Raw genomic sequence first — 6,510 nt, forward strand, 5'->3', positions numbered from 1 at the left:
TGCTAAAAATTGACTGTGTCATCCAAACACACATATGGCTATTTCCACTGTGCCATGCATCTCTATGTTGCTCCAAAATATAAATGCATCGCAAAATACAAATATAGGAATGTGATTTATTTTGAGAACGCCCAACAAATCTGCTCATATTTGAGTTAGAGTTGGTAAAACAATAGTAGCCATATATTCCAGAAATCTACTGAACCTTTTTTAATTAAAGGAAAGTGAATGTGTGGCATCTTCAGTAGAAGTGAACAGACAAAGAAGAAAAGGTAGAGACAGAATGATGCATGGGTCTTTTGTTGCAATTTGCTGAAATTAAAAAAGTATAAAATTACATATATCTTATACTTTAATATTAACCACGAGTTTTGTACCTAATTAAAAAATTATAATGATTTTGAAACAGAAAAACAATGCTATTCTGTCAGTACACAGTACCATCAGAAACAGCAAGACACTGTCACAAATTGTCCCTGATGCATCTTTTGGAGTGTGTGCACAATAGTTAGAAAAGCCATGCTATAGGAACGGGTGACTGTGGCTTGCGGTAAAAAGGTTTGAGCTTTGAGTGCTCAGCTAGAGCAGAAAAGTGCTATATGAGTACTAGTCCATTTACCAGTTTGGAAAATGCTGGTCAAATGGATTCTTTTAAAAGGGAACGACAGCCCAAAACAATCTATTTTCTTGTTCCACTAACACTTGTGCATACACGCACGTGCACATATGCACATACTCTAGCACTTAGACCCCCGGAGAGCAGTCATTTTGGTTTTCTACCTTAGACCCCCGCGGAGTCATCATTTTGCATTTCTACCTTTAAAAGCCGGAGAGCAGTCAGTCAAATGCTGGAGTCATTCATATGTATATTAGGTCGTTACCTAGGAATTCTGGAGGGAGGGGAGTGGGGGTGAGTGATTGAGGGGGTGGGGGAGTGGAGTGTTTCAGTTTGCCATCTTAGGGAGAAATCAACACATGTCCTTTGTATGTCCTTTGTTGCTGACATTTATTGATGAAAACAGTACAAAAAACCAACCATTTGTACACATATTTACAAATAATAATAAAAAGTGAGTGAGTACATTTCAACATTTTCAGCAATCACTCACAATCCTGGCACTGCCATGGTATCTGTAGTCTGCATTTACCACATGTGTATCTGTTGCAGTGAACACATCGCACAGTGGCATGATTGTTCTTGCATTTGTGTGTTTGTGTCCCAAACTTGTCAGGTTTACTTGCAATATACTGCAGGAAACAGCACCGAGTCTTTGATGGGAAAAGCTGTTCATCAACGGTGATATGTAGACCAGGGTTGTAGCACGTGATGCAGTTGGTGACAAATGATCCCCACACACTGGAAATTGCAGCGAACTTTGCTCGATCACTGCGGGTGGACTTGTCATCAAAGCGTAGGTGTTGCATGATGTCTTGGAAGCGGTTTCGTGCCATAGTTCCAATTATCTGTGGGTTTCCCAGGTTTGCTGACCAGCAGTCATTTAGAGATGGAACCCTGGTAACCCCCCGCAAGATGCATGGCCAGACTAGACTGTCAAAAGATACATGCGAAAAATAAAAAGTAATATTAACTGGCACCATAGAAAAATCGTGAACTGGTTCTTGTAGAAAACCGGTACCCAGCATCCAATTTTTTGAATTTGCTAGTCTGCTTGTTTATCCATCCGATTTCAGGTTGTGTGCCAGAGGAGGGAAATGGCATTGCAGTATATAGTGTGGATATGGACATAACTTTTATTTTTATTGCACAACACCGCGATGGTAAAGTGGAGGAATTAATTTTTCTTGGTGTAATTAACATACTGCATTACTTTTAGGGAAACGCATTCAGTGTAATGTTTGTAATAATTACTTTTTCTGAGTAGCGATCCGAACACTGATCACAACAAACATGCAACAACATTGTATCAATGTAATGTCTTTCGTATGCAGCTTAGCAATGGTGGTCATTGTCAAAGTGAATCAATGAGGAATCGAATCAGTAAGTGATATCAATAATAGAATCAGAATTACTAATTACTAAGCAGCTTACTAAATTCTTATCCATTCCCATTCCTTGTTCACAGTACTCAAATGGACTCCACAGTCACCAGATCTCAATCCAGTAGAGCACCTTAGATGGGAAATGTGCATCATGGATATTCGCTGACAAATCTACTGCAACTGTGTAATGCTATCATGTCAAAGTCTAAGGAATCTTTCCATCATCTTGCTGAAAATTAAGGCAGTTCTGAAGGCACAAAGCCCGTAAATATGTGTACAAATGGTTGGTTTTTTGTACTGTTTTTATCAATAAATCTCAGCAACAAAGGACATACACCCATGTGTGTTGATTTCTCCCTAAGATGGCAAACTGAAACACTCCAAGTTGGTGACTTTTGGAGATTTATTTCCCTGGATGATTGAGAATGCATCAAGATGAAACACAAAAGGAAGTGCACAGCTTTTAGCAGCTCCCCCACGCCCTCAATCACACACCCCCACTCCCCTCCCTCCAGAATTCCTACTTAACAGCCTAATATACATATGAATGACTAGCCAATTTAGCTTCCACTTCCACCATTTGACTGCTCTCCGGGTTTTATAGGTAGAAAGGTAGAAGCCTGGGGAGGCCGTTTCCATTGAGTTGTCAGAATCGGTAAGAAACAGGTGGGGTTCAAGCCTGGATCATCTGAAGAGAGAAAATGAGGCATGACCCATGTGCTCTGCTTAATGACAGCAAAATCACGACCTTACCCTGCCCCTGCCTTCATCATTCTTTTCATCTTTCCTTGTTTCTAATTCTTCCCATCCTACATCTGTTCATTCCCCTTTTACTTTCCCCTCTCACTTCAGCACCCTTCGTCTCCTTTATCTCCTCTCACCCACTCCTGGCTGCCTCACTCACCCTCATTACCACCATTTTCCTCCCATTGGAGTGACTCAGCAGTTTTTTGACTGCCATCTCTCTCACTCATCTGGTTCTCGCTCGGGGCATCACATTCTCTCTCTGCGTGTGCAGAAAAATCTACTCTCAGAATCAGTTTTATTGGACATAATTAAATGCAATATTGCCAAAGCATGTTGCACAAAGTTTAGAGGCAAAATATATAAGAACCTGGAATATAAGTTGTGCGCACAAAAAAAGAAAATTTAACATGTGGTAAGATTTAGTTAAATAATTTTGCAAAAGTATGGCTTCACAGAGGCTGTAGTCTGCCTTTACGAGTTTCAGATAGCAGAACTGACACGTTCTTTCTGGATGGTTTGTTTCCATGATGCCAGGTTTGTGTATCTTGAACAATCTCAATTGCCAGTGTGTAATGTCTCTCTCAGTCTCTGGCTGCTTATAGTATTCATTTAATCTGTCTCTCGGTATTATCTGCTCAGCTTATTATTTTTTTTCACCTTGTGAATTTGTGCATGTGTGTGGGTGCCATTATGGCTAAATGCACTCTGGGCCAGCACAAAGGTGGTTTTAAACACTTTGGCAGGTTTTTATTTCTATTGGCAGATTTTGTCAACCTGATTTCCTTCCAACTGAGAAAGATACAGATAGTAAATGTGTACATGAAGGTCGGGTTTGATGATGGCTGTGGTCTGACCCATATCAACGTAGTGAAGTGTACCCTACTAATGGAGGCCAAGGGGGTCACTGGCCACCTCTCATTCATACACTCTTTATCTGGTGTATAAATATGAAATACTTCATGAGATTTAACTAAACCTTTACTGGGTAGTACCCTTTTCTCTCTGCCAACCTGGTACAACTAATCGCCACATGACCATATGCCCAACCCATCCTTAGTTGGGTGTTGGTTGCTTTGTTTCCTGCCTCACAACTATTCTATTTAAAATCTTGTTTCCATTAGATTTTATGATGATACTGATGAAGGCCACATGCTGAAAAGTGCTGGTCTAACAATAAGGTTGTTTCTTATACTAAAACTGTTGCTGGGATTCTTTGGGGTTTTTTTGTTTTTGTTTTTGTTTTTTGCCAGAAACCCTTTTAGAGTTATTTGATTTACACCACCATCAGGCTCCCCGTGTCCTTAGGTGAACTTTGTTAACCTGTTTGGAAGCGTGCATTTTCAAAAGGGACAAATACTGTGAGCATAGCAGTCCATCAAAGACCACAAAGGGGCATCTCAGCAATGCACTCAGGTTCGATGCCCCTGAAAATTAGAATGGGTTAAAGAAAATCTCATATAACTGAGATATTTAGATGCTGTTGCTGTATGTTAAATGCACTTTTCTTTTTCTGTGGTTAATCCAGAGAGAATGTGGGCTACTGTGAGGCTGTGCATTGCCAAAGCAGCTGGTTGAGGGGACTCAACCTTCTACTTTTAGTGTCGCAGAGCTTGTGGGATCACAGGGTTAAAGTTTTTGCAGGAATTATATTGTTCTTTATTGAAAATGAAATTATGATTTGTTTGCCATTCACTGTTTGTTGTACTTTTCTTGGTACTTTTTCTATTCAGACCTTTTGATTTTTCAGTGTTGATCTGTAGCCAGGTTCAGGTGTTTGCTCAATCTCAGAATGAAAATATTGTTGTCTGGATAATATTAAATCCATCTCTGGTGAGCCCACTTCCCTGATTTACAGTCAAGGCACAGCTCTGGCTGATTTTTTGCAGACAAAACCTTCCACGAATTGTCGTGAGACTGGGCTCTGTCTAGCCATATCTCTCTATCTCAACTCAGAACAGAAGCTTCTCCTGCTTTGTAACCATCTTTTTCCTCCTGTCTGTACTTCTCCTTTCTAACTCACAGATAAATCACTCATGTCTTTCAGTCTACTTCATTCCCTGCAGACTCCCTCATCTGGATAAAAAAAACCACACAATGCTTGCTGCAGACTGAAGCCCTGGTGTTCCCTGCATCTCTCTAAAACATCAAATAACTGCCCCCTGTGCAGTGGACTTCATGTTCTCATTGGATTTTAGCTTCTCTTTTCCCTCGAACTATTATATTTTTCCTCCATATATCCCCTCTGTCTGTGACTCCTTCCCCCTTCTCTTCATTCCTCTGCTTCATCACCCCTTCTTCTTTTCATAGCCAGAGGGGCTGTCTCCATCCCAAGCTGTCTCCCTTCATCTTTCTCCTCCCTCCTCACATCAATATCCCTCAATCTCTCCTTCTCCCCGTAAATAGAGTGACCCTTCAGAGTGCTGTCGCCTCTCTGCCTCCAGACTCTTCACCATCTCTCTTACTCTCTCTCTCCTGTGGGTAAACATGACCCATGCTTCGATCATCCTCTTGTCATTTTGTCATTATTATGCCCTCTGAACTCCTCTTCATCTCTCTATATGTCCTCTCTCTTCGTTTCTTCGCTCCGTCTCTCTCCCTCTCCTCCCTTGGTTCATCTTATTCTCTTCTTCTCATCTCTCCAGCGATGACAAATACTTCACTCACTCTTTGGCTATCTCTCAAGAAAGCCGCCTCTCCTTCTTACTCCTTCAATCTGGTGTGTCATCTCGCTTTCTCCTTGAAGATGACATGGCTATCCCTCTGTCCTTTCATTTCCCCTAGAGAGAATGACCCACACATCGAAACCAAATACTCAAAAAGTACATATGCTTGTTAAATATCTTTCAAATAAGAGAGCTTCAGCTCTTCTGGGAATGTTGTTGCTAGGCCATAAGATCAGAACGGATGCTCCACTTCATCTCTCTTCGAGCCAGTGAAGTTCTCACACATAAAAAGAAGGGAAACTCTGTTTTATTGATCTTACCTTATGCACAGTATCTGTTGAAGCAATAAAAGGTCTTCCCAAACCTATGGGTGTAAGATTTCACTATTGTCCACTATTGTCTAAGATGTTATAGTAACACAGCACTCAGATTACTGGTAGTGGGCTTAATGTGAAACTGAACCAGTAGCTTAGAAATAAAGCGGTATTTTACCAGATGACGGGCTCTGTGGTAGTTTTACTTAGGTTGTGTATCTGAAGTGTTTTCCAATCAGCAGCGGCTTATGTATGAACCCAGCAGTATTAGAAAGGCTTGTTCAGATAATGGGTCAGCTGCCATAGGTGTAATGCTGATATAAAACATCAGGTTGTTCAATTTAAAACAGTTTCCAGAACATAAATGCTAAAATGACTTGGTTTCAGACAGGATCAACTGAGAGGCAGTACATGATAGGTAAGGAATCATACAAAGCTATTCAAGGGTATTCACATTTTTTTAATAAATTTTTTTTTAAATCCATAAGATTAATCTATTAACCAAGGTCTTTAAAATAGTGAAGTAAAACGTTAAATTAGAGTGGCATAAAATATAGTTACACAATACACAAAGGCACTGACTGCAGGACAAGGGTTTATATATTGTGTAGATTTCACTGTATATCTTGAGACCCTATGTTATACTATACGGATAAAAGAACGAGGTGAGATTTGTTAGTCCCAGAGATGGGAGATTCACAAGAAATAGCGCCGAGCCAGCCAGGAGTTGAACCTAGAATCTTCTGATCCGTAGTCAGACGCGTTATCCATTGCGCCACTGGCCC

The 6,510-nt window shown here is 40.6% G+C and overlaps 1 non-coding gene across 1 annotated transcript; it reads right to left on the reverse strand.

Moving 5' to 3' along the window:
* Positions 1-6,437: 6,437 nt before the first annotated feature.
* Positions 6,438-6,510, reverse strand: trnar-acg (transfer RNA arginine (anticodon ACG)). Its single transcript has one exon. It is a non-coding gene; the product is annotated as a tRNA-Arg (tRNA).

Source organism: Diplotaxodon limnothrissa, linkage group LG16 (assembly GCF_057381915.1).
Source record: "Diplotaxodon limnothrissa isolate DT_005_m linkage group LG16, D_limnothrissa_male_GT1.1, whole genome shotgun sequence".
Taxonomy (NCBI): domain Eukaryota; kingdom Metazoa; phylum Chordata; class Actinopteri; order Cichliformes; family Cichlidae; genus Diplotaxodon; species Diplotaxodon limnothrissa.